General features: G+C 40.3%; 1 pseudogene; it reads right to left on the bottom strand.

Annotated features, from left to right (window-relative positions):
* Positions 1-27,324, bottom strand: part of LOC148006609 (uncharacterized) — a 2,902,548-nt pseudogene that overhangs the window by 2,707,842 nt on the left and 167,382 nt on the right.

Below are 27,324 nucleotides of genomic sequence, written 5' to 3'. Positions count from 1 at the left end.
CCATGACCATACTTATTTCATATGGATTAGTTTTTGATATGGTGGCTGTTTGCGGCAAGGTCTTTTCCTTAATGAATAAAGATTTCAGGGCACCAATCACTGGACATATACTTCCAGGTTAGACTTCCAGGTTGGAGGGAGAAAGAGAGGATGAGAAAAGGGACCTGTGGATTGTTGGATTGTGGGAGAACTTGAGGTAGGTGATATAATGAACTAGAGCCTCCCACTTAGATTTCCGATCAGTCAGGATCAGCCACTGAAGGATTTCATTTACTATGACTTACTAATAAGGAATGTTAGTAGTTGTACCCAGTGACTGAATTACCTGTTGATTCTAAACTAAGTTTGCCTTGTGTTTGCCTTCACACAGCTTCTCAACTGTTTTCCAGAGATAGGTACAGCCCCTCTCCCACCCCCACCCCCCAGCCAGCCGATAAATTTGGATGCTCGAGTCTGGGTTTTGTCATGGTAGTGACTTTCTAAGGTGACATAGCTAATTGGGTGAAGAGATTTCTGGAGCTACAGGCCAGAAAGTCTGTCAAGATGAGAACAGCCCACCAGGGCCAAATGACCCATTGGTGCCATGTGACCTGCTGGTACATGGGGTAATATGGGATGGTGCCCTCTTCGGTATTTCATGCTGCAGGTGTTCGAATTCAGTTTGAACCAAAATGAGTACTTTGGTATTAAAGCCTAAGTTTTAACCAATCACAATATTCCAGCACTGACATTATATTTCATAGCATAAAGCATCCTATGGGATCTGTATGCTTCAGAATGAGTTCTCTGTATTTGATCTTTTCACAAGATTCAACCCAACTCCCAGCTCCTTTGGAGGTCACCAACTATACTATAGGCTGTTCTCCTATGGCACCAAACCTGGGCATAAAATGTAAAATGTTATCAGGTTGATTGAATTCCCATGAATCCATTTCCTTTCACTTTCCTCTTTGTTCAGCCACTGATGACTTTTGGTTGTCTTTTTAAGCAGCCATACACATACCACGTTTTACATTGTCTTTTACAGAGAGGCTCTATGGCTCATGTCTGGACAAACCACACCAGGTCAACAGGGCTCCACGTGGAGAGGTTTATTGGAATGGTAGAGACAAAGACCAAGGGGTGAAGAGAGGTAGGAGAGAAAGAGAGGAGAAAAAGGGAAGGGAGGAGAGACAAGTGGAAGAGGGCAGAAAGGATCTGCCTTTTATGTGAAATGTGGTGCAACTCTAACATGAAATGTATGCTGGAAATGGATGACCGTTGCCTTGACAACATGTGCTCAGGTGACCAGATGACATCATTGCTGGAGGCAAAAGCAGTTCCTCATACCAACATTTGGATATTTCGGTCACCAACTGGGTCCCTCCTTTGTACCTGTAGCATACCTGTCAAAAAAACTAGATCTAACCATGCAGGGATGGCACCTTGTGTTTGTACCTAAGCAGCTGCTGAACTCCTTATTCAAGAATAAGAAAACCTAACATTTGGGTTGCCTATAATGGTCTTCTCCTCTTATAACATGTCACAGCTCCTACCTTTCAAAGGTTTACAGAATCTACCTCCCTCCAAGGTTCTTTCTCTTCAGGTAGCACTAATAGAAGACTCCACACTAACCTTTCAATCACACCCACCTTTCCAATCTCCACCAAATACTAACCACTCCTTATCTCACCCCTGCACTAAAACCTTAGAGGAATTACCTCACCCTTCACACATACAGGAGGGCAATTTGCCTCAGACCATCTATACCTGGTATACAGATGGAAGCTCCTTTCTACATGAAGGAGCCATAAGAGCCAGCTACCCCCTAGTGTCAGACACTGAGGCACAGGCCCTTCCTGCTCATATCACCAATCAACAGGCTGAAGTAGTAGTCCTTATCCATGCCTTTCAACTGGCACAGGGACATGCCCTCAACATCTACACAGATTCTAAACATGCTTTCCATATCATCCTGACCCATGCCACTAACTGGAAGGAGCATGGGGTACTTATGACTAAAGGAGGATCAGTAACCAATGCAAACCAAACTATGGCCATGCGAAAGGCCTCCCATCTCCACACAGCTATTGGGTTTGTCCACTGCCGATCCCACCTGACGAATGACTCTATTGTCTCCAAGGGAAACAACGGAGCTGAAGAGGCAGCCAGAGCTGAGGCCCTTAGGGGCCTACACATGTAGCACCCTTCCCAGGACATTCTTACACTGCAACCCATATCCCCACTCTCACTCCCTAACACTCATCAAACTCTGTCATATCTTCACAACATCTTTCATCCTAACAGCAAGGCATTGTCTTAATTTGTTAAAACCCACCTGAAGCCTACTCCTAAGGACTTAAGTTTCTTAAAATCCATCACTGCCTCTTCCAAAGTCTGTCAAGTGTCAGTTTTCAACCTCTGGTATTGTAGCACCCCTTTTTCTACCCATCTGGCCAGAGGTTCCCTTCCTGGAACTGACTGGCAACTTGTCTTTACCCACATGCCAAATGTGCCAAGTACCTCCTAGTTTTGATTGACACATTCTCGGGGTGGGTGGAGGCATATCCCACAACTAACAAAAGGGTTCAGACAGTTTCTGAGCTCCTCTTACAAGAGATCATCCTCAATTTTGTGTCTCAGCCTCCCTTCAGTGAGACAATGGTCCCGAATTTACTTCCCAAATTTCTCAAATTCTGTCTAAGGCCCTAGACATCACCTGGCATTTTCATATTCCATACCAACCTCAATCTTCAGGTAAGATAGAAAGTGAAAGATCCCACGCAGAGAGACCCTTACTCAAGTCTTGGGAAATCGTGGACCCAAGACACAGAGAGACCATTTTGGATGTAATAAGCAAAGGCAAGGTTTATTACAGAGACGTATTACAGAGATCTCCGGGCCGACACATATCCCACGCAGGAGACAGAGGTGTCGATCCCAAAACTCAAAAGTCAGAGGGTTATATAGAGAAGGCTAGGGGGTTTTGGCGTGGTTACATACAATTGGCTCATTCAAACATAGCAGTGAGAACAAAGCAGAAAGAGTACGTGTTAGAAGTCAGGGGCTTATCAGGGTCTGCAGGATGGCCCTGAGTGAGCTGGGGGGAGATGTCTTCCTGCCAGACGTCCCATGAATCAGTCCCATTAACTCAGGCTGGTTCCTGCATTCCTTTTCTTTATGGTTTGCCAGTCCTGCCTGGACAGTGTTTCCTGTGCTCCTTTATCTTTATGGCCTGCTAGTCCTGGCTGCAGGGCTTAGCCCTGGGTCTGTGGCCTTTTGGGGTTTATTCTTTTAATTTTTATATTTCTAAACCTAGAATTCGTATAACTCTCTTTTCAAAAGAACTAACTGCTCCCTAAAAACCACTCTTGTCAAACTGTCACAGGAACTTCGATTGGGCAAAACTCCTACCTCTGGCTCATTTAAGGCTACAAGCTCTCCCCAAGTGACCTGTTTTGTCTCACCTTTCAAACTCATGTATGGATGTCAGTACTAACTCCTGGTCTTTCAAGTAAATGCGCTCCCCTCGTAGACCATTGACTTACCCCATTACTTTGTCACCCCCTTTCTCTCCTATGGAACTTTACTGACCACCACTGACTAAGGCCACACACTGTCTCCTGTCCACTACCTATCAACATTTGAGACCAAGTTCTTCTGTCCCCTCCAGATCAGCAGCTCTTAGCTGTCTCTCCTAAATGGTAGGGCACTTCATGGACCCTGCTCTCTTAAGCTCCACAAGATGTTGAGACCACCCACCTTGTCCCCAATCCCAGAAGAATGAGACTCCACTCTAGCATCTGCGCTCCACTCCACTGGATTAGACCTGGGCTTCTCATCTGATCGTTTCCATCCATGGTATCACTTACATCTAGAGATTCGAGGTTCAAGGAATCCCCACTGATAACAAACAGACTTTCCCAATAGGATCAGGAAACCACTCCATGCTGGGAGCCAATCCAAATTGCTGTCATCCCTATATCTGTCATTCCTTCTACATATTATGTTCTCTTTGTCTGCTTCCTCTTTGACCAGACAAAAGATGATTGCAAAAAATGGCCAGACAAATATGGGGGCTGCCCATATTGGTCGTTCCAGATACATATGTTAGGATCAAGGACCAATCACTTCTGTCAGCAATGCAAGACCCTGTTCTTCTATATACCAGACCCATGGAATCTCAGGTAGAAAACAGGAGTTGTTGGTAAGCTCTAATGTAAAAACCAAGCAGGGTTTCCAGTGAGTACTATCCACATCCAGAGGAATTATGTACAATTTCCCAAACTCTAGATATTGGAAAAATAGGAGAAATAATCAAACACTCCTCCAGGATCCTTACGTCCTTGACATCCCCCCTCACAAATGGTACTAACTTGTCATTTAGCCTTTTGATTCAGACCCTGACCTTGGTGTACCAACTCCTTATGGCACCCAACCTGGTCACTTTAAAGACTGCTAGCTACACAGTACCCCCCTGAAACTAATTCACAATTGCCAATTGCAGCCTCTCTAGTGATACTGCCCAATGACATTACCTCAGCTTTTATCAGCTGTCCTGACTCCGATGCTGCCATCGCCCCATACTTTTTTAAATCCCTCTTATTGGTTTGACAGTTTTATGACATCCAGGACATGTTCTGAAGGGAAACTCAGTTCCCTAGACTGCAATAGATCCACCATCCTTGATGCCCCATCTCTGCTGCAGTGCCCTGCAGTCCAAAACACGTCAATTCTCTGTGGCACTGGTATATATCATCACCTACCTGCCAGCTGGTCAGGAAGAGTTTGCACACTGGTGTTCCTTCCCTGAACTAGGAGTAATACATGGCAAAGAATCTCTACCAATTCCAGTTTTTGACATTTCTGTCCAGCATAAGAGGGCACTGCAGGTTGTGCCATTGCTGGTTGCTGCAGGAGTAGCTACAGGTGCTGGCACTGGAACAGCAGGGCCGAAGACTTCTCTAACCCTATACAAGAAGTTCTTATCCCAGCTTGACAACGGTTTCCAAGGAATGTATGAAACCATGCTCATCATCCAGAAAAAGATAGATTCGTTGGCAGCAGTTGTGCTTCAGAACTGACAGGGACTAGAAGTCCTGACAGCTAAAGAAGGTGGTCTTTGTCTGTTTCACCAGGAAAAATGCTGTTTCTATGTCAACGAATCTGGGGTAGTAAGAAATACATTCCATCAGCTGCAATCAGACATCCAGAAATGCAGGGAACAGCATGAGGCCTCCAATTCCTGGGTTTTTCAAAACCCTACATGGAAATAGCATATTGCCCTTCTTAATGCCTCTTCTCCCCATTTTCCTGGACCTACTCTTTCCTCCCTGCCTCATTAATCTTGTTTTCACATTCCTTCAAAGACAAATTCAAAATATTCTAACCAAAAAGTCAAACAGTTCCTTTTACAGAACTATCAAGTGGGCTGGATGGTGAAAGTCAGCTACATCCCAAAACTGATAATGCTCCTAGACAGCAGGGAGCAGTTTAAGAGGTCTAAAGCCCCTATTTCCCTTTTAGCATTGGCTTCCCCTGTTTTCCTTTTTTCTTCTCTCTATGATAAGAAAAAGGGAGGTATGTTATCATCAGAAGTGGTTTACAGCTAGCCTCTGAATCCAGCAATGACATCATCCTTAGGTAACAAAGACTTGCTTGCTTCTGTTGCCACAGCAACCGCCACACTCTCAAGGCACATGCCTCACTCACATTAAAAGTACACACACACACACACACACACACACACACACACACACACACAGAAATATATTCACACACACACACAAATGAGTATTTACAAACAGATAAGTAAGGTAGAATACACTATTCTTTGTATTATTTTATACTATCATCTGTATTTATAACTATGCTCACATAAAGAAAAACTATTATAAGTAACTAAACATCATTTACAAGATGGTAAGAAGTAATACGTATCTATATAAGCAATGGAAATGGAGAAAAGTACACAATTACAGTGAGAAATTATCTCTTTTTAAATTGTTTTAATGAGTTTTTAAATAACCATACTACTAACTTTCAATTTAAGTCCCTAGGAATTAAATTCCTAAAGCATATTGTACCATAACTGACATGGATAAATCCTACCTCATAGTAACTAGTACTTTTTTAAATAGGCAAAGACATATTTGTATCCATGAAAATACATTGTTTCAGGTAGCACAATTTAAATTTTCAATCTCCTCCTTCCTCTCCAGTCTGTCAACAGCCTTATTTTCAAATGTTTTCCTATTTCCCATCCTTTCCTTTTCACTTCCTCAGTCAGGTTCTTCCAATGAAAATTAGGTCTGATACACAGTATTCCTGCTTGGCATAATCTTCTGTGAATATGTAAGAGATATACTCCTTTCCATGGTCCTTCCTCTTATGTTCATTAATGGACCTGGTGAAATTCAACAAAAACACACTAAGAAGTGAAATAAATGGTATAGTGACTTGTTTTCATATAAATCAAGGATGTAATTACAAAATATTAATTTTAAATTAATAGGCTAAATAGCAGTTTTGTGCTACAACAAACAAAAGCAGTTTTTCAAAAAACAAAACAAAACAAACAAACAAAAAGCAAAAACAGGGTATGTTGCAAAACAAAGCAGGTGAGCCCTAAACTATGACATTTAGGAAGCAGATTTTGTTCTGAAAATATTTCTGCCTATAGTAATGGAACCAAGATCATACATGGTTCAGAACCAAGAAGTATACCTTTTCAGTGTGCACAGTATTGTAATCTGTGTTGACAATAGGTCAATATTACTTCCTGAATCCTATTTGAGCCAATATAAAGGTAGGGGAAGAAAAGTATGAAAAGGGCGGCCACCACATTCTCAAAGTTGAAAAGGTAAGATATTCCAAAAACAGTTAGAAAACATTTACTGGGAGTCTAATCCTGATGCTGAAACCAAAGAACCGGAGAAGAAAGTCATACACCAACATCTCTGATGACATAGGGGCACAAGGCATTAATAAAATATGTGTAAACCAAATGCAGTATCACAAACAGATTTCCGATTAGGCGTAAGGCAACTTCATCCCAGAGATGGAGGAAAGCGTCAATACATGAGAATTAGCATAATCTACCACATAAGTACAAGTACCACCCTATGGCAAACATAAAAGATCTTTGATAAATTACAGCCTTCATTTGTGAGGAAAGTCGTGCAGAGAATAAGGATACAAGGGATTTATCTCAACTTGATAAAGGCAATATACAGCAAAAGTCATCCAAAAGAGAGAATAATTCAAAGTACTTGTGTTGGAATCAGGACCAAGACAAGGATGTTCACTCTTCTCACTTCTCAACAAACTTCTTACAGTGTTAGGTGAAGCAATTAAACAAGTCAAGTTAATGAAGCAAATACAAATGAGAAGGGAAGAAATCAATATATGTTTATTTTCAGGTTTTAAGATTCTATACATAAAAACTAAATCATAAAAAAAACCTCCTAGAGCTGATAAATATTGATAAAAGTTGAAAAACACAGAGTTAAAGCACAGGAATCAGTATCCTTTTTAATATACAAAAGACAAACACAGAAAGCAAGGGGACAATACTATTTTCAAGAAACTAAAAGAAAACAGAACAACAACAAAATACTTGAAATAAATATGACAAAGGAATGTGTGCCATGGAAACTGTAAAACACTAAAGAAATTCAATGAACATATTCCTGCTTAAGAAACAGCTACAGGTGTTTCTTGCCCTTTTGCTAAGAGCAGAAGAATAAATAATACTCTGTTAGTACTCAGTGGCTTCTGGGATTTTCTTAACATTCATGTCACCACAGAGAACTACAAACAAATAAGAAACCTCTTAACTTATTGAGAAGCAAATACCAAGCTCCATGCATTTTTCATGTAAATAAAATAAACCATTTAAGTATCAAGTTTAAAATGGAGATAGGATGTAGTATGCACCCTCCCTCCCCCCCGCACCTTCTCCCCCCCCCCATTACCACAGTCCTGTGGGTGTTACTCAGTGTGACAGCTCCAAGGACTATGTGTCCTGAGAGCTGTGTGTCCTGAGGACTTGATGCTGTTATGGAGTTCTGCTCTGTTCACTGCCAGCATGTTCCTCATAATCTAAGAATTATGGAAAAACTCTACGGGGCCTCAAATCACTCACTGGCCAACATCTCTGGCACTAACAATTGATTTCTTATGCACATTTTTGCCCTCAGCTTCCTGATGAGATTTATTAAGAATTGCTCTTGAGTAGATACTCATTCTGAGGATTTAAAGTAGATATGACTGATTTTTATATAAGTGGTTAGATCTGTGAGTCTTTTAAGAATACTTTTTAAGGATAAATAATGAAATAATTACTCCTGTCTTTGTCTAGAAGAAAACTAAAACAATTACATTGCGATTTAATGATGCTTGAAAGATTTGGCTGGGACATATAAATGATGGAAAAAAGAATAAAGCACAAAGGTTAGGGCATCCATCAACTATGTGTATCTGTTAAGGCTTGTGTATGATGGGCTGGAACACTGTTCCTTCTACCATCAACTCTGTGTGTGCATGCGTGCGTGCGTGCGTGCGTGCGTGCGTGCGTGCGTGCGTGCGTGCGTGCGTGTGTGTGTGTGTGTGTGTGTGTGAATTTTCTCTCTTCCCTGGTCTTTCTCATTGACCCCAAGGACTTAAGAGTTCATAGGTTTTTCGCTAATCAGAGAGAGTGCCAACCCCCAGTAACTTAAGCTTTGCTCCCTCAGAAAACTGTCTGTTGAGTAACATCTCTAGTCGCTGGCTGCCTGTGGCAGCATCCCCATAGGTGTCTGGATCCACCCCGATCAATAGCTTTAAGCACTGACCCCCAAAGGCTGCCGGCCTCATTTTACCCACCACACAGATGCCAACATTGGTCATCAGCAATGGTAGAAAATCGTTTACTTTTAATTTAGAAGGAAATCGAGTTCAGCTTAATTTTCTGTGTGTTTCTTGAATGTATGTGACTGTGTCCGTGAAGAGACATACTGCCCAGAAGGACAGGTATGAACAGATATGAGGCGAGTTTTTCTTATTTGTAAAGACTGACTAATAAGGCCGCGCCAATGCCATTCAAATAAAAAAAGAAAAAGAAAAAGAAAAAGAAAAATGTAGCTTTCAATCCCTTGTCATTTTATAACTGAAGGAAGCTAAACATGACAATGCCTATTACTATTATTATTATTATTATTATTATTATTATTATTTTTGTTTTCACTGGAGGATCACTAGGGACTATTATTTTATTTAAAATTCTTTACATGGTACTATAGATGAAGGACTCAGACTAAAATATTTCCTTTGTAATATATATTTCATAAGTAGAAATTGTAGAACTGACTTGCGAGGCTTAATCTTTCTAAAAATATAAAAAAAAAATCAACTATACATTAAGAAATAGAACTCACTTAGCTTCTCCATACCTGCTTTCATAACCACAAGAAGCAATTTCATCTCTTGAAAAAAACAGAATCAATTCAATTTCTTTGCGTAGAATCGGGATTCTTACTCACTGATGAATCTGATATTAGGTCTGCATTAAAATAAGATTTAATCATTATGTTAAAATATATTTTCCTTAAATTTTATTAAGGAAATATGGTTTCTATTATTTTCAGGTGCAAATATTTAGGTTCCAAACTCCTGCACGAATGGCCATTATTTCTATACTTAGTACAAAAATTAGTATAATTGTTTTTTTATTCTTCAGCAGTGTTCAGAGAAAAACGCGTCACAGTAAACTCACGGTATCATGTTTTAATAAATGTAATCCATTCTGTTACCTTGTCAGGCAGTCCCTGGGGTAGGCAAGGGTGAAAGTGGTAAGGAGGATGAAGTCTACCCCCTTGCTTAGGAGAACTATGCAGCTCACTATAATAGGAAAAACAGAAAAGAAGTTTCTTGGAATGGTTATTTTTTCTTTCCTAAAAGAACTTTCTATAGAACTTACAGCTAATATGTTAAAGAAATTTCAAGTTTCTGCCAGCCATTTGATTAAACAAAAACTTACTAATCATTTTTAGAAAGTTTGGTTTCCTGTTTCCCATATCCAGAAACTAAGTCAGTGTAACTAGATGATCTCATCTATACAGTACATCCATCCATACATGCGTGCGCACACACACACACACACACACACACACACACACACACACACAAATATATGCACATTATATAAATATTTTTATATACTATAATGACACTTTATCTTAAACATTAAAGTATTTCTTTTATGCACAGGTAAAAACAGTCTAACAGCATTATTTTCTACTTGTCATGAAACAGGTGCACCTTCAACTAAAAAACCTGAGCTCAATTTTTGTCAGTAGTAACTGCTTTACAGAACATAATTTCAGTATCGATAGAAAAACAGCTTACCAGCATTTGTAATATGCAAACCAAATTTGCAATCTCACCCAGATGTATAAATGTGCCCAGCACCTGAACCATAAAGAAGTCAATTAATAATGGATAAGTATATTAAAGAAATTGGTCATTGCTCTGGATAATACTATTAGGTTAAGCATGATGTGTGCTGTTATAGAACTTTTTCTGCTACAAACAACACTGTTAGTAAAGCAAGACCCAAATCTATCACTTTAGCTAATTCCAAACAAAGCTATTCTGTGTACACTGCAACAGCACATAGTTAAAAATACTACTCAGTGCCTCTTTTTTCACACATATTGAAACACCTTAATGCTCTATGAAAAACAGCAAAGTTATTGCACCACCAGAAATACACAGTATAATATCTAACTTCATTTCAATAGAGCATGAGACTTAATCTCAGGGTCAAGTGCACCAATTATAAAAGGAATTAAACACTCTAACTAGTTCAAATAAAAGACATACAATCCAGGTACTTTATTTACAGGTCATAAGCCTAATTGGGCAGGTTTACAGCTATACTAAACTATTTCCATGCCATAATGTCCCTTGTTCCTTGCTGTTTTTCCAGGCCATATGCTCAGGGTCCATCTCCTCACATGGTGGCTTCCTCCTCCCTTGGTCTACTCTCTTGTTCCCCCTTCTCCTCCCTCTTGAGACCCTCCACTCCATCCTCAAGTCCCACCTTTCTTCTTCTATTGCCTAATCACAGACTCTATCCATTTTTGTTGAGTTAAACTAAGAAGCAAACTTTACAAAGCATCACTTGGGGTACCTGAGGACCTGCTCCTCACGGCTTCCAGATCATGGGAGCCAGTATGTAGGGAGCATTTAAATACAAGCAGCACCACACCAACCCCACCAATAACTTTTCCTTATCTGACCAATAACCATCAACATCTTTACCTAATATACAGCCCATACAGATATTTTCAGATCCAAGCACCCATAGCTATGGCTTCTGGTAAAATGTAAGTACATGTCCCATTCTTACAAACTCAAGACAAGCTGAGCAGATTATCCAGTGTTTTCACCACAGTCCACTATTTAATCTGCAAGAATTTAAGGGTCTTCTATAACAAACCAACAGAAAATGCCACTAAGCAAAGACAACAGCCATGATATATTATATTCCAAAGTTACAACCATGAGTTAAGCTTTAAAAGGAAGTTACATAACCTTTATATTTTATAGACTTTTAAAAGAAGAGTCTCACTTGGAAATTATGCAAAGTTCATCTTTGACCACTGAGTGTGGGCCATGCACCCCCACTGCCCTGGCCTGAGAGGCAACACCAGAGTGTTCCTCTTCACTGGGCTAGCTGACATGCTCCACAGTGCAGCAGAGTGCATGGGTCTCTCCACAAGCAGAGTGAGCTACTCTATGTGAGATTCGTGGAAATGAAAGGATACACAGTCCTCACTGGAGGGCAAACTAGACAAGCACATGGAGAAAGGATGTGGAGGAATAGTTGGAGATATCAGAGACCAGGACAACCAAATTGTGAAAGAGTAATCACTGAGAGTCAGTCTGTGACTAATAGAATTTAAATTGTTGCTCTTGTAGAATGAAAAGTAAAGTTGCTAACAGGGTAGAAAACATCTGCATCCTCAGAATCCAGGAAGGGTTTGTAAAAGGCCCAAAACATGTGCAGAGATTAAATAGCTCTAAACAGAATCATCAAAGAGATGATTCAGGAAACAGCACACAAAGGAAGTCACAGATGGATCAAATGCTCTGGTTACATTGACCTAATTTCTTAATATAAGGAACAAGAAATCAGTTTCCAAAAAACACGAAAGATGCTTCATCTAACAATACAAGTCAATATTAGACCTAATTTTTATAGAGCTAATGTGTAGAAGTCAAAGATACTAACTTCTTAAATGACTCTTAGTACGTTTAATTTTTGTGCAATGTCTAATAATGACTCAGAGAATGTGATATTGGAAAAAAGTAGAAGAAAGGCATTGGAAAAGGAGTTTTAGGCACAGGTTTGGCTGTAAATTTAGTAAAAGACAATCTAGTCATTTTATACCTAGCAAATACTTTTACAGGCTCCAAATGGGTCAAAGACCTTAAGATACAAAAATGAATGTCATAAAGTTAAAACAAGAATATAGTATCAAGGTATTATGACCACTTTTTTAAAGGAAAGGAATATTTCATTTTGTGGAACTTAAACATTTCCTCTAATATTTGACTTCTGGTGGCCCATCCACAAGAAATGAAAAAGATATGAATTATAAAAGGATGTTAAATATTTTAAAAATCCAGTGGCTAATAAGATGCAGCTAATTAAGTAAGCAAAGAAAATATTCTGCTGCCAAACCATGCTTGGCCAGCCAGTGATGGAAAAACAAGACAAAAGATTAGTTTCCTGCTATTTTCAAAGAACAAGCACCTACCCAGGTCAAAATCTAGATGCAGACTACTAAAACAAGCAGCTGACTTGGTGTCTACCCACCAGACTGAGCAACAAAGGAACTTAGAAACACCACCAAACATGCACAACAGTTTTTTCCCCTCATTTTGACAGATGATCACTCAGTAGTTTCTTAGTTTTCAGCATGGGGCACGTACTGTGTACTTCCTTCAGTTACTCGTCCCTTGGTTAAATTTTTATGTATTTAATAATACGAAGTAGGAAATTCAGAAAGAAAAAGCAACATGGTACACAAGTATACTGAAGAAACTGACCACAAGCAATGAAACAAAGACTCAACAAGCTCAGGAAGTTATCCCAAGATCTACTGACACAAATCACTAATCTCAAAATTTTCTGAAAACATTTAACAGCTAATAAGAGCCCTAGAAAACTTGAAAGACTGATACACATATAAATTATAAATGTGTGTCTACAATCACCCTTCCCTGTGCACCGTGTAAGCAGATGATGACAACTAAGAAAGACTAATTCCTGAAAAGAAATCCAGATGGCCAGATTCTGTTTTGCCTCAACAGGGTCGTTTCTAAAATAACCATTTTTTTTTTAAATCTGACAAAACAGGAAACAGAAGTAACTGGGATATAACCAAAATCTAGATCCTTTCTACTGTGCTATATGTCTTTCTTCTCGTTAATGTGTTCCTAAAACAATGATTTTTTTTTAATATTTATGGTTTTACAATTTATTCTACAAGGAAACCAATGGGAAAGACTTGCCAATTTCTTTGGAACTGTAATGCAGGGTAGTAAAACAAATGAAAATCTTGTGATTGTAAAAAGACTAATTTTCCAAGACAGTTATGGAAATATTTCTTCTACGAAACCAGCTAACTCAAATGAGGCATTTAGACTCTGGTTACAATAGTCGTGTGTCCTTCCTTGAGTCGGGGTTCCCTGCTCTGTAGCCTTCCCTTGAAAGTTCTGTTCTCTTGGTGTCATCTCCTGAAAGCCGAGGTTAGGTACCATGGTGTCTGCTTTTAAGTTCTAAAAAATACTGAAAAACATAAACTTCAGTGTCTGCACAGTGACATAAGCCACATAAGTAATAGCTCATCTTTTTAATATGAAAAAATCATGCTTTCACTCCCAACCTATGTTGGGATTGAGTTCCAGGTGAACATCATCCTCCAGTTCCAGAAACCAAAACTATACACTGCTCAATCCTCAGCTTTAGATTTTGTTTGGATTCATGTTGTCACTTGTAGAAGTTTGGACCTGGTCCTTCCTCTCAGCCCCATGCTCCCAGAAATAAGACGGAGACTCAAAATATATTAACAAATACCTTGGCCATAGAGTTAGACTCTTCTCTGACAAATTCTAACCCACTTACTCAAATCTACATACCACCCTGTGGCTTATTACCTGTGCTCAGGAACCACGAGTCTGTCTGTTCACATTTTCCAGGGCAAATCTCTTCGACCTGGCTCTGTCCCAGAATTCTTTCTGCCTCCTGGATGTCCCACCTTATATTCTACCCTTTCCTATAGGCCATAATTTTTTTTAACTGAAAGGTGATATATCCATACAAATACACAAGATACTCTCTTTACAGTCACTAGCATTCTTAAAGCCTTCAAAGAGCTAATTATTCCAATTCTACTTTTACTTCTAACGCACCAACACCAACACCAACATTCAGAGACCATCCATGGGAGGACTATTGCTTTAAAGAACTTATGTGCACCTGCTTTTCCTTTCAGTTTATTCTGGTAATAATGCCACTCCAGCTGGGTGTTAGCATCAGGATGAAAAGGTGTTCTATGTAGACCAGGCTGGCTGGGAACTCATAGAGGTTCACCTGCTAGGATTAAAAGCTTGCTCCACCAAACATGGCTCTGATGAACTGACTCAATCTAACAGCAGGAGAGTCAGTTTTCTGTGGCCTTTGATTTCTTACAAAGAAGAACAGGCAACTCGGATACCAGGTTCAGATTGTAGGAGAAGAAAATGAGACAAAAAACTACAATCAGACTTTTGTAATTCTGGTATAAGTAGGTATAAATAGATTTAGAGAGCAGGGGGCTCAGAACAAAGAGACATATAACACACAAGCTCTCCTGCCTCACTACATAAGCCAGACAAAAGAACAAAGGACCAGAAGGTAAGTATCCCTAGCCTAAAATCAATTCCTTTACATTCAAAAAAATCCCTTTCAGAGCTGAGTCAAAACTACCTAGAACAAAAATAAAGCCTTGTTGGGAATCTAGAAATTTCTAGTATTTTCACATAAGAGAAAAACTGACTTTCAAACGAAACTGCAAATGTAGCTATCTTGTCCAGAAAGAACTAAAGAAAAATGCTAAATAAATGCTTCTAATACTAATAAGTAGTACACACATAAACCTGAAATTTCATTTGCAAAACAGACTGCCCAGTTGACTCAACTCAATGATATAGAATTATCCAAAACCCAGAAGTTAGTATGTTTACCTACATTAAGGGAGGAGTTATTTGAACAGAAGAGAAAGTCTAAAAACACAGTATAGCAGAAAATTTCCCTTAATGAGCAATAAAAAGATATAGAAAACATCCAGAAACTCTCATCTATGTGAGATAACAAAGTCCTCACTTTAAGATACACTTCTCTGTATATTTCAATGTACCCTAAAGTAGTACTATTCTAATTTCCCTATACCTGTGATAATAAAGGGTAGCCAATTTGAACAAATGAATAAATTTAATTGAGAAAAAACAATATACTTTCCGAAGAATATATTGTTATCATTTCAGATACACACACACACACACACACACACACAGACACACAGACACACAGACACTCCCTCTCTCTCTCTCTCTCTCTCTCTCTCTCATGTATCAATTTTTTTAAACAAACAAAAATACAGATCTTTAAGATCTGTTATACTTCTTACACCCAGGAGACAAAGAAGAAAACAGTATCAACATGCCTTCCAGAACTCTGATGTCTGGGTGCCCTTAATACTGACATATTGCCTAAACGGAAAAAAAGAGCATTCAAACCCAAACTAATTCTTCTCATTAAAAACATATTTAGTCAACTTTAAAAAATCACATTTAGGAATAATGTTGACATAATGTAGACTATATTATGGACTGCACACCACCTTAATAGTTGAATTTCCATTTCTTCAGTTTTCTGATAGAATGTTAAATCATTTCTAACAATAGCATAGCATTATTTCCTATTCTACATTCTAACCTTCTTCCTTTAAGATTATAATTTTATAAGATAAATCTTATTATACAATTTTGTTATGTGTAGTTTCACTTATTTAGCTTTGATAAACTCCATTCTGCACAACTCTACAAATTTTATTTAATGAAACAATTACAATGGCTACTACTACCCAATGTTGTTGATAAGTAATAAAACACAAGAGGTTTACAAGGAGTTAGATTAATTCTCACAACACTATAGGGAAAAATTACTATCACCCACAACTTTTATATTAGTAATATAAGTTCAACAGCTGGTGAGTGCCCAAATTGGAATTTATTTCCAGTCAGTCTGATTTTCAAGCTCTTAAATTATCATACTTGTTGTTATTAAAATCTCGTTGTAATAAAGTACCCACCACACCCATCCAAATAGAGCACACAAAACTAACACAGTTCCACAGTGAGATTTAATGGGAGAACAAGATAAGGGAAAGGGGCAAGAGAAAGAAGAGAAAAGAACGAAGAGAAGAGAGAGCATGAGGGCAGAAGAAGTCTGCCTTTCATTTGGAATATGACATAACTACTCCCACGTGGATTTGGGATTTGGACCAAAGGAATACGGGGAATGTAGGGCTCTTGCCATGTCAACAGTTACCAAATGGTGGCGCTGCTCAAGGCAATTCCTGATACCAACAATACTGCTGTTATAATTCGACATATTTCAAAAAGAAGTTCACAAAAAAACAAAGTCTATATACACAGGGAATTGTTCTTTCATTATTAGCTGTTACTAGTTCTGCCGCATTACTATTATATTTATGGAGATGAAAGCAAATATTATCTCATAAGGAAAATTACTGACTTAGAATAACCAGAGATTGTTAATAAGGATTATTATAACCCAACTATTAGGATAACACTACGTTATAATAATAGTACTTCTAATAATCCCCCTGGTGTTCCAAAATATGATAGTACAAGTCCTAAAACTGCCACCCATTTCTACTTGTCTCAAGCTCTGGCCGAATCTTTTGTGCACTGTGACAGCCAATTCTATGAAAAACTGACTCATATAAGGCCAGTGAAAGAAGAACACAGACTGGAAACAATAAAAAAAAAGGCTATTCAGTCCCAAATCAAAGTACACCTGCCTGTTAAGATAAAGGACAGAGCAAGCACTGAAGATCCAGGTAAATATATATAAAATGCAAATTATAACAGCCCTCAACAAACACCGAGAAGTCAACAAAATGATCTAAGTATTAAAAAGAAGAAACAAAACAAACAAAAAAAACCCCAAAAACCCCAAACCACTCTTTCTCGTCAACAAGGTGGCCAAGTAGCAGATGCCAACATGCAGATCTTCATGTAGACCTGAATGGGAAAGACCATTACTCTTGAGATTGAGCTCAGTGACACCATCAATAATGATCCAAGACAAGGAAGGCATCCCACCGACCAGCAGAGCTGATATTCGCTGGCAAACATTTGGAGGATAGCCACACCCTGTCCAACTACAACATCCAGAAAGAGTCCACCTTGCACGTGGTGCTGCTTCTGCACAGTGGCATCATTGAGTCATCCCTTTGTCACTTTGTCCAGAATTACAATTGTGACAAGATGATCTGCCACAAGTACTACTCATGCCTTCACACAGTGTAGTCAACTGGTACAAGAAGTTCGGCCACTCCAACAACCTGAGCCCCAAAGAAGAAGATCAAATAAGGCTGGGGCCATACCTGGCCTGTGACCCTGTGACCAAATAAAATCCATTGACTGGGGCAAAAAAAAAAGAGAGAGAGAGAGGGAGAGAGAGAATATGACAAAGAAAAATATCAAACTCGGCACAGGACTTAAACCCTAGCATTGAGAGACAGAGGGCAGGCACATCTGTGTAAGTCTGAAGGCAGCCTGGTCTACAAAGTGAGTTCCAGGACAGCCAGGGCTATACAGAAAACCCTGACTCAAAAACAAAACAAAATTCTGACAATTAGCTTTCCTGTGTAAAACCATTATGACTCTTTAGCATATCCAACAAAAATTCATGTATTGGTGGCAAGAAAATACACTGTTAACTATGAATACTCTATGCTGGTACAGAACACCAGACAAACCCACAATTGGAAAACAGCTGTGTAAGAAATATAGTAAGACACACATTTAAACAACTAACATTATTGGATTTTGTACTAAAAACTGAGATCTTACGAGTAAACTGTAGTGGTTTGGCTTGATGCTGCTTGTATATTATTGTTCATATTGGTTCCTCAAGAGGCGTTGCCCCCACCCCACAAGCAGAGCATCATGTACTTAGGTGATGCTATGTGAACCTTCTCTCCACTTTAATAGGTCAATAAAAGGTTAGAGCCTATGATTGGGTACTGGATAGGAAAAGTGGGACTGGAGTCTCAGGAATCAGTGGCAAGTAGAAGGAGAAAAAGAATGAAGGAAGAGGAGAGAAGGAAGCCACTATGCACCAGAATCATGTGGCTGGGAGAAACCAGAAGTAATAAGGCGTCTTAGAATTGGGAAATAAGTTAGTATTATATTAGATATGCCCAATCTAGGCATATAACTTATAATTAAAATATTTGGATTGTGTATCTTTTACATGGGCTGTTAGGGTTGGAAATTTTAGTAACAAATTGACAAACCCATGTCTGGCTTAGAACCAAAGTAACCCGATACGGAAATCCACCCCCATCCACTGAATATTAACAACTAGGGCTTCACTCTAAAGCTGCTTCAGGGTGGATATTAAGCATGAGTCTAACGGGTATACAGAGACCTAACTGAGAGTCTCCCTGCCCAAGCCCCAAGCACACCTAGGCAACTAGAGGTACCACACTAGCCCTGAGCTGGGACACAAGGTCGCGCCAATGCCACAACATAGTTGGGGTTTCCTGAGTCTGAGATCTTTTCCCAATCTGTTGGTTGCCATTTTGTCCTTACAACTGTGTTCTTTGCCTTATAGAAGCTTTGCAGATTTATGAGACCCCATTTGTTGATCCTTGATCTTAGAACATAAGTTATTGGTGTTTTCTTCAGGAAATTTTCTCCAGTGCCTATGTGTTCGAGGTTTTTCCCCACTTCTTCTTCTATAAGTTTGAGTGTATCTGGTTTGATTTGGAGGTCCTTGATCCACTTGGACTTAAGCTTTGTACAAAGTGATAAGAATGGATAGATCTGCATTCTTCTACATGCTTACCTCCATTTGAACCAGCACCATTTTCTGAAAATGCTATCTTTTTTTTTTTTGTTCTTTTGTCAAAAATTAAGTGTACATAGGTGTGTGGGTTCATTTCTGGGTCTTCATTTCTATTCCACTGGTCTATCTGTCTGTCTCTATACCAATACCATACAGTTTTTATCACTATTGCTCTGTAATACTGCTTGAGTTCAGGGATAAAGATTTCCCCGGAAGTCTTTTTATTGTTGAGGATAGTTTTAGCTACCCTGGGCTTTTTTGTTATTCCGGATGAATTTGCAAGTTGTTCTGTCTAACTCTATGAAGAATTGGCTTGGAATTTTGAAGGGGATTGCATTGAATCTGAAGCAGTCATTACAAGTCTCCCAACCAAAAAGAGCCCAGGTCCAGATTGGTTCAGTGCAGAATTCTATCAGACCTTCATAGAAGACCTCATACCAATACTATCCAAACTATTCCATGAAATTGAAACAGGTGGAGCACTCCCGATTTCCTTCTATGAAGCCACAATTACTCTTCTTCCTAAACCATACAAAGACCCAACAAAGAAAGAGAACTTCAGACCAATTTCCCTTATGAATATCAACAAAAAATACTCAATAAAATTCTTGCAAACCGAATACAGGAGCATATCAAAACAATCACCCATCATCATCAAGTAGGCTTCATCCCAGGGATGCAGGGATGGGTTAACACACGGAAAACCATCGATGTAATCCACTATATAAACAAACTGAAAGATAAAAACCACATGATCATTTCATTAGAGGCTGAGAAAGACTTTGACAAAATACAACACCCCTTCGTGATAAAGTTTCTGGAAAGAACAGGAATTCAAGGCCCATCCCTAAAGATAGTAAAAGCCATATACAGCAAAGCAGTAGCTAGTATTAAACTAAACGGAGAGCAACTTGAAGCAATCCCACTAAAATCAGGGACTAGATAAGGCTCCCCACTCTCTCCCTACTTATTCAATATAGTTCTTGAGAGTTCAATATAGTTCCAGAGCAATCAGACAACAAAAGGAGATCCAAGGGATACAGATTGGAAAGGAAGAAGTCAAAATATCACGATTTGCAGACCATATGATTGTATACTTAAGTGATCCCAAAAGTTCCACCAGAGAACTGCAAAAGCCACTTAGGCCTGGTCTACAAATTGAGTTGCACAAGGTGAAAGAAACGTGTTCCCTTGAATCAGCACAGTTTCTGTGTCCACCTCCTCCACAAAATATGACCAGAGTCTCTAGAAGTGTAGGGACAGACACCACAAGCATGTAGGATGCTGTTAAGAGGTCCAAGTCGCCCCCACCCTAATTTCCCTTTGTCTCTCTACTAACCCTCCGAGTTCCCAATGAAAGTGGCCAGAGAGTCTCCTGGGATGCTCTCCAGATGCTTTTGCTGCAGGTGTCCTCAAGGTCAATTTTCTTTTTTTTTTTTTTAATCTTTCTATGTCTGGTTTATTTCATTTAACATAATGCTTTGTAGTTCCAACCATTTGCTCTTTATTGGTAGCATTTTAATTTGTGATCTCACTTGGCAAGCAGTACTATGAAGACATTGGGAAAGTTAGATCTGGGAAGATCAGTTTCCTCTTTGTTATTTATGGATTGTAGTTTCAATTTGGATTTTTGTTTTGTAAATCACATTTCTAACCGGCAAGTCCAAATCCTTAGCTGATCATGCAGAAGTTGGGGTGCAGTTGGTCACAGAAGCAGAACCACTCCTATTCATGGTGGGTTCTATGACTCAAGCTGACCAACATTCTTAAAAGCCTCTGCCTTTGCACTGTTTCCAGTAATTTTATGTTCATCACATTCCCCATTTAATTTACTTCTTCTCTCCCCTTATTTGAGTGACATCATTACACTGACATTTGGTTAAATCTAGAAACACATAGGTCTGCATTTCCAACAATCTTTTTTTTTAATTTAGCGAATACTTTATTAGTTTTTGTAATCAAACCCACGTATATAAGACCTTACATATTTAATACAGTGTGTTACCCCTGTACAAATGGAAAAAACTTAAGTTCAACATTTCTAGACCAATATGGCTGTTAATTTCTGTACAGTGCCAACTCAACACAGTAAACGGGGATACTTTTTTCGAAAGTTGACAGCACAGGTAAAGTTTCAAAAAATTCAAATTATATATCTGTATATATATATTTATATTTATATAAAAAGACCAATAATAGCAGTGTGTTATGCATCAACAGCAGCAACAGCTTTTCCAGGTTCTGCAGTCATCTGAACAAAACTGTAGAGACATCCAGCACACTCCATTAAAAAAAAAAGTAAAAAAACAAAACCTGAGAAAACAGCACAGTTCTGTTACTCTTGTGGTACCTGGCACCATTTTTTTTTTAATTGGCTTCTCAATCATCATCTGGAAAGAAAACATTCTGAGCAACATCATTAAAAACAGCTCTGATAAAGCACAGTCACTACTACGTATCATAAAGCAGGTACAAGCTATTTTACATCCACAGAGGTATGATACAGTACTGTCCTACATCTATAATACTAGAGGATACAATTTAAAAGGCATTATTTGAGACTTGATTCTACTTTTCCAGCAGAGGGCCCAAAGGATGGTGTGACACAGCTTTGTAAAGAAACATACTCTAGACAGGATTTCCTTTCACTAGTGGCACAGTTCTAAGGATTCATTCTCTCCATGAATGTCAGCTAAAACCGTTATTAAAAATGAAATATCCCTAGAACAAAACCGTATAACCACCGGATTCACATGAAGATGACCTAGTGGAGACAAGCTGGACCTCACCTTACCAACAAGCTATCAAATCTGTTATGTTTAAACAGTGAGACCTCCAAGGAAGGAGATGCCAAGTAGTGCTTCAAAGCTTCGGACCACAATCAAACACAGCAACTTTTTCAACTAAAAGTTTTCAGAAAAGATAAGGAAGGACACTTTATATTCATCGAAGGAAAAGTCCAACAAGATGAACTCTCAGTCCTGAATATCTATGCTCCAAATGCAAGACGGATGATCAAAATGTGAATGCTTCACTCCTTCTTTAAATGAGGAAAAAGAATACCCTTGGCAGGGAAGGGAGAGGCAAAGATTAAAACAGAGACTGAAGGAACACCCATTCAGAGCCTGCCCCACATGTGGCCCATACATATACAGCCACCCAATTAGAGAAGATGGATGAAGCAAAGAAGTGCAGACCGACAGGAGCCGGATGTAGTTCGCTCCTGAGAGACACAGCCAGAATACAGCAAATACAGAGGCGAATGCCAGCAGCAAACCACTGAACTGAGAATAGGTCCCCCGTTGAAGGAATCAGAGAAAGAACTGGAAGAGCTTGAAGGTGCTCAAGACCCCAAAAGTACAACAATGTCAAGCAACCAGAGCTTCCAGGGACTAAGCCACTACCTAAAGACTATATACATGGACTGACCCTGGACTCTGACCCCATAGGTAGCAATGAATATCCTAGTAAGAGCACCAGTGGAAGGGGAAGCCCTGGGTCCTGCTAAGACTGAACCCCCAGTGAACTAGACTATGGGGGGAGGGTGGCAATGGGGGGAGGTTTGGGAGGGAAACACCCATAAGGAAGGGGAGGGGGGAGGGTGATGTTTGTCTGGAAACCGGGAAAGGGAATAACACTTGAAATGTATATAAGAAATACTCAAGTTAATAAAAAATAAATAAATAAATAAATAAATAAATAAATAAATAAATAAATAAACACACACACAAAAAAAAGAAACAGAAAAAAAAAAGAAACATACTCTAGACAGGATTTCCTTTCACTAGTGGCACAGTTCTAAGGATTCATTCTCTCCATGAATGTCAGCTAAAACCGTTATTAAAAATGAAATATCCCTAGAACAAAACCGTATAACCACCGGATTCACATGAAGACGACCTAGTGGAGACAAGCTGGACCTCACCTTACCAACAAGCTATCAAATCTGTTATGTTTAAACAGTGAGACCTCCAAGGAAGGAGATGCCAAGTAGTGCTTCAAAGCTTTGGACCACAATCAAACACAGCATCCTTTTCAACAGAAGCAGAAGCTCATCTGAATATGCTCATGGATGCTGACATCAACATTTAATCATCTCCTCACTCATCCAGGTAGAGGGGGAGATCAGTTACTACTGTACTTTATTGTGTTCAATCAAATCACCATGTTACAAAAATAGCAAGCTGCCATAATAAAAAATAAGGCTCCTCTATCCAGCACCAGATAGCATCATTTTACTTTCAAGCCTAGAAATTGCACACTTGTATATAAACCAATCGAAGATGAGGATTGAGAGTTCATCTTGGTGGATTTTTCCTTTGATGAATATGAAGTGTCCTTCCTTATCTTTTTTGATGACTTTTAATTGAAAATTGATTTTATTTGATATTAGAATGGCTACTCCAGCTTGCTTCTTCTGACCATTTGCTTGGAAAGTTGTTTTCCAGCCTTTCACTAGGAGGTAGTGTCTGTCTTTGTCTCTGAGGTGTGTTTCCTGTAGGCAGCAGAATGCAGGGTCCTCATTGCGTATCCAGTTTGTTTATCTATGTCTTTTTATTGGGGAGTTGAGGCCATTGATATTGAGAGATATTAAGGAATAGTGATTATTGCTTCCTGTTATATTCATATTTGGATGTGAGGTTATGTTTGTGTGCTTTCATTCTCTTTGTTTTGTTGCCAAGACAATTAATTTCTTGCTTCTTCTAGGGTATAGCTTGCCTCCTTATGTTGGGCTTTACCATTTATTATCCTTTGTAGTGCTGGATTTGTAGAAAGATATTGTGTAAATTTGGTTTTGTCATGGAATATCTTGGTTTCTCCATCTATGTTAATTGAGAGTTTTGCAGGATACAGTAACCTGGGCTGGCATTTGTGTTCTCTTAGGGTCTGTATGACATCTGCCCAGGATCTTCTGGCCTTCATAGTTTCTGGCGAAAAGTCTGGTGTGATTCTGATAGGTCTGCCTTTATATGTTACTTGACCTTTTTCCCTTACTGCTTTTAATATTCTTTTTTTATTTTGTGCGTTTGGTGTTTTGACAATTATGTGACGGGAGGTGTTTCTTTTCTGGTCCAATCTATTTGGAGTTCTGTAGGCTTCTTGTATGCCTATGGGTATCTCTTTTTTTAGGTTAGGGAAGTTTTCTTCTATGATTTTGTTGAAGATATTTACTGGTCCTTTGAGCTGGGAGTCTTCACTCTCTTCTATACCTATTATCCTTAGGTTTGATCTTCTCATTGAGTCCTGGATTTCCTGTATGTTTTGTACCAGTAGCTTTTTCTGCTTTACATTATCTTTGACAGTTGAGTCAATGATTTCTATGGAATCTTCTGCTCCCGAGATTCTCTCTTCCATCTCTTGTATTCTGTTGGTGAAGCTTGTATCTACAGCTCCTTGTCTTTTCTTTTGATTTTCTATGTCCAGGGTTGTTTCCATGTGTTCTTTCTTGATTGCTTCTATTTCCATTTTTAATTCCTTCAACTGTTTGATTGTGTTTTCCTGGAATTCTTTCAGGGATTTTTGCGATTCCTCTCTGTAGGCTTCTACTTGTTCTCTAAGGGAGTTCTTTATGTCTTTCTTGAAGTCCTCCAGCATCATGATCAAATATGATTTTGAAACTAGATCTTGCTTTTCTGGTGTGTTTGGATATTCCGTGTTTGCTTTGGTGGGAGAATTGGGCTCCGATGATGCCATGTAGTCTTGGTTTCTGGTGCTTGTGTTCCTGCGCTTGCTTCTCGCCATCAGATTATCTCTAGTGTTACTTTGTTCTGCTATTTCTGACAGTGGCTAGACTGTCCTATAAGCCTGTGTGTTAGGAGTGCTGTAGACCTGTTTTCCTGTTTTCTTTCAGCCAGTTATGGGGACAGAGTGTTCTGCTTTTGGGCGTGTAGTTTTTCCTCTCTACAGGTCTTCAGCTGTTCCTGTGGGCCTGTGTCTTGAGTTCACCAGGTAGGTTTCTTGCAGGGGAGAAGTTGGTCCTACCTGCGGTTCCAAGGCTCAAGTTTGCTCATGGGGTACTGCCTAAGTCCTCTCCGCGGCGGCAGCAACCGGGAAGATCTGCGCCGCTCTTTCCAGGAGCCTCCGTGCACCAGGGTTCCAGATGACATTTGGTGTTTTCCTCTGGCGTCTGGATGTGCACAGAGTGCAGTCTCTTCTGGTTTCCCAGGCGTGTCCGCCTCTCTGAAGGTTTAGCTCTCCCTCCCACGGGATTTGGGTGCAGAGAACTGTTAATCCGGTCTGTTTCCTTCAGGTTCCGGCGGTGTCTCAGGCGCAGGGGTCCTGCCGCTCCCGGGCCCTCCCTTACGGGAACCCAGAGGCCTTATACAGTTGCCTCTTGGGCCAGGGATGTGGGCAAGGGTGGGCAGTGTTGATGGTCTCCTCCACTCTGCAGCCCCAGGAGTGCCCACCTGATCAGGCGGTGAGGTCTCTCTCCCACGGGGTTTGGGAGCAGAGACCTCAAGGTCAATTTTCAAAATGACTGCTTCTTCCAAGGTTTTTCCCAAGGTACACTACTGGGGACAGCTGTTATCACTAATACTTGGCTAGGATTTTAACATCCTAGTGTTTTCATACGAACCCTAAGAAGGTCCCATCACTCATCTTCAATTCAGAGTTGGTTCAGTTACAGAAAATCTTAGACCCTCACCCCTAGGCCCAGAGCAGCCAGGTCTCCCTATTCCTACCCCGACGCCACACCTCAGGCCAGCCAGGTAAAGACAAAGTCGCTCATGCACAGAGTGACCCCCTGGCACCAGGGTGGGGTACCCGGGTGCCCCAGCCCTCACTCACCTTACCTGTCTGGACCAGGATGGCCAAGGAGAAAACGAGGTAAAGGAGGAGAGCAGTGAGCCTAGCCACCATGGCTGGGAGCAAGTGCAGGGCCCCAGAGGAGGACAGCTATCTCAGGAGGGCCTGAGAGGTGGGTGGGGAGGAGGGGCCGGAGAGGAGGAGCCTATCACAGCTGCAGGACCCCACCAACAGCTAGAACCACTTGAACAGCTTGGCAGCAGTCTGGGGGTGGGACATGGGGGAGAGGGTGGAGGCGGGGCTAACAGACACCCTTGGGTCGCCTGATCCAGATTGGGTGGTGTGTCTACTTGTTGCCCACAGAACCCTCCCCATCCTGCATTGCTATGGGAATGTCAGAAGCGGCCTGCGAGTATCAGAAGCCAGGGGGTGAGAAACAGCAGTGGAGATGGTGCTCAGAAATGGCTAACTGTGGGACCACCACACCCTGGCCCAGAGCTTGCAACCTTGGGCCGCACCTTCCTTCTCTACTTCAGTTCTCCCAGCTGTGAGGACCCCAGCACCTCAGCAATGCTTGCTACTCCAGTTTGAAAGCTGCAACAAAATACCTGCCCCAGACTAAAAGAACTGGTCTGTTTGTGTAGCTGCCTGGAACCAGGTGGAATCTGAGGATCAGGGCAGGCAACAGGGAGGGTGAGCTCAGTCCAGAGTAAAAGCTGTAGGGAACAGTTCCCGAGGCTTGAGTTAGGGATGGCCTTAGTGAAGGGAAAGTTCACAGCTGCTCAATCTATTGAGACTAACAAATGCACTGCAGTCTTTCCCCATGAATCTCTCTCTCTCTGCAAATGGAGTCTACCTCCCTGGCAGTGAGAATGCAGATACTCTCTGCTGAGACAACCAAAAACCCACTGCAGCCTGGAATTGAAAGCTCCCAATATGAGCAGGGCTGCAGCCAGCTCTCAGGACAAAGAAACACTGCTCAGGGTGGCAGCATGGAACCTGTCTATACCATCATGCTGCATAAGCTGCCCTGGGGCCACTTCAGAGCACCTCTCCTATTCCTATTCCTATGGGGCAGATACAACACATATACATATGCACAGGCAGGCAGGCAGGCAGGCATGCAACAGACACACACACACACACACACACACACACACACACACACACACACCCTAATGAAAACAATACTAAAAAGAAGAGAAATTTTCTGAGCCTTTAACAAAGTCCTAATTCCCTGACTCAGGAAACCAAATCCTATATGCTTAAAGGGGAAGTTAAAACTTATTGAGAAGGGTGCTCTCTATTCAGAAAATAAGGTTCGAACAGCCTCTGTCTTCAAACTACACAACAGAGCTGCGGGGGAACTCAAGTCCATCCACTACCAGAAGCCACGCATTTCC

The sequence above is a fragment of the Rattus norvegicus genome, chromosome 2 (genome assembly GCF_021556685.1).
Source record: "Rattus norvegicus strain SHRSP/BbbUtx chromosome 2, alternate assembly SHRSP_T2T, whole genome shotgun sequence".
In the NCBI taxonomy this organism is placed as follows: domain Eukaryota; kingdom Metazoa; phylum Chordata; class Mammalia; order Rodentia; family Muridae; genus Rattus; species Rattus norvegicus.
Note: the sequence above shows the minus strand (reverse complement) of the source record. Positions and strands in the feature narration are given on the sequence as shown.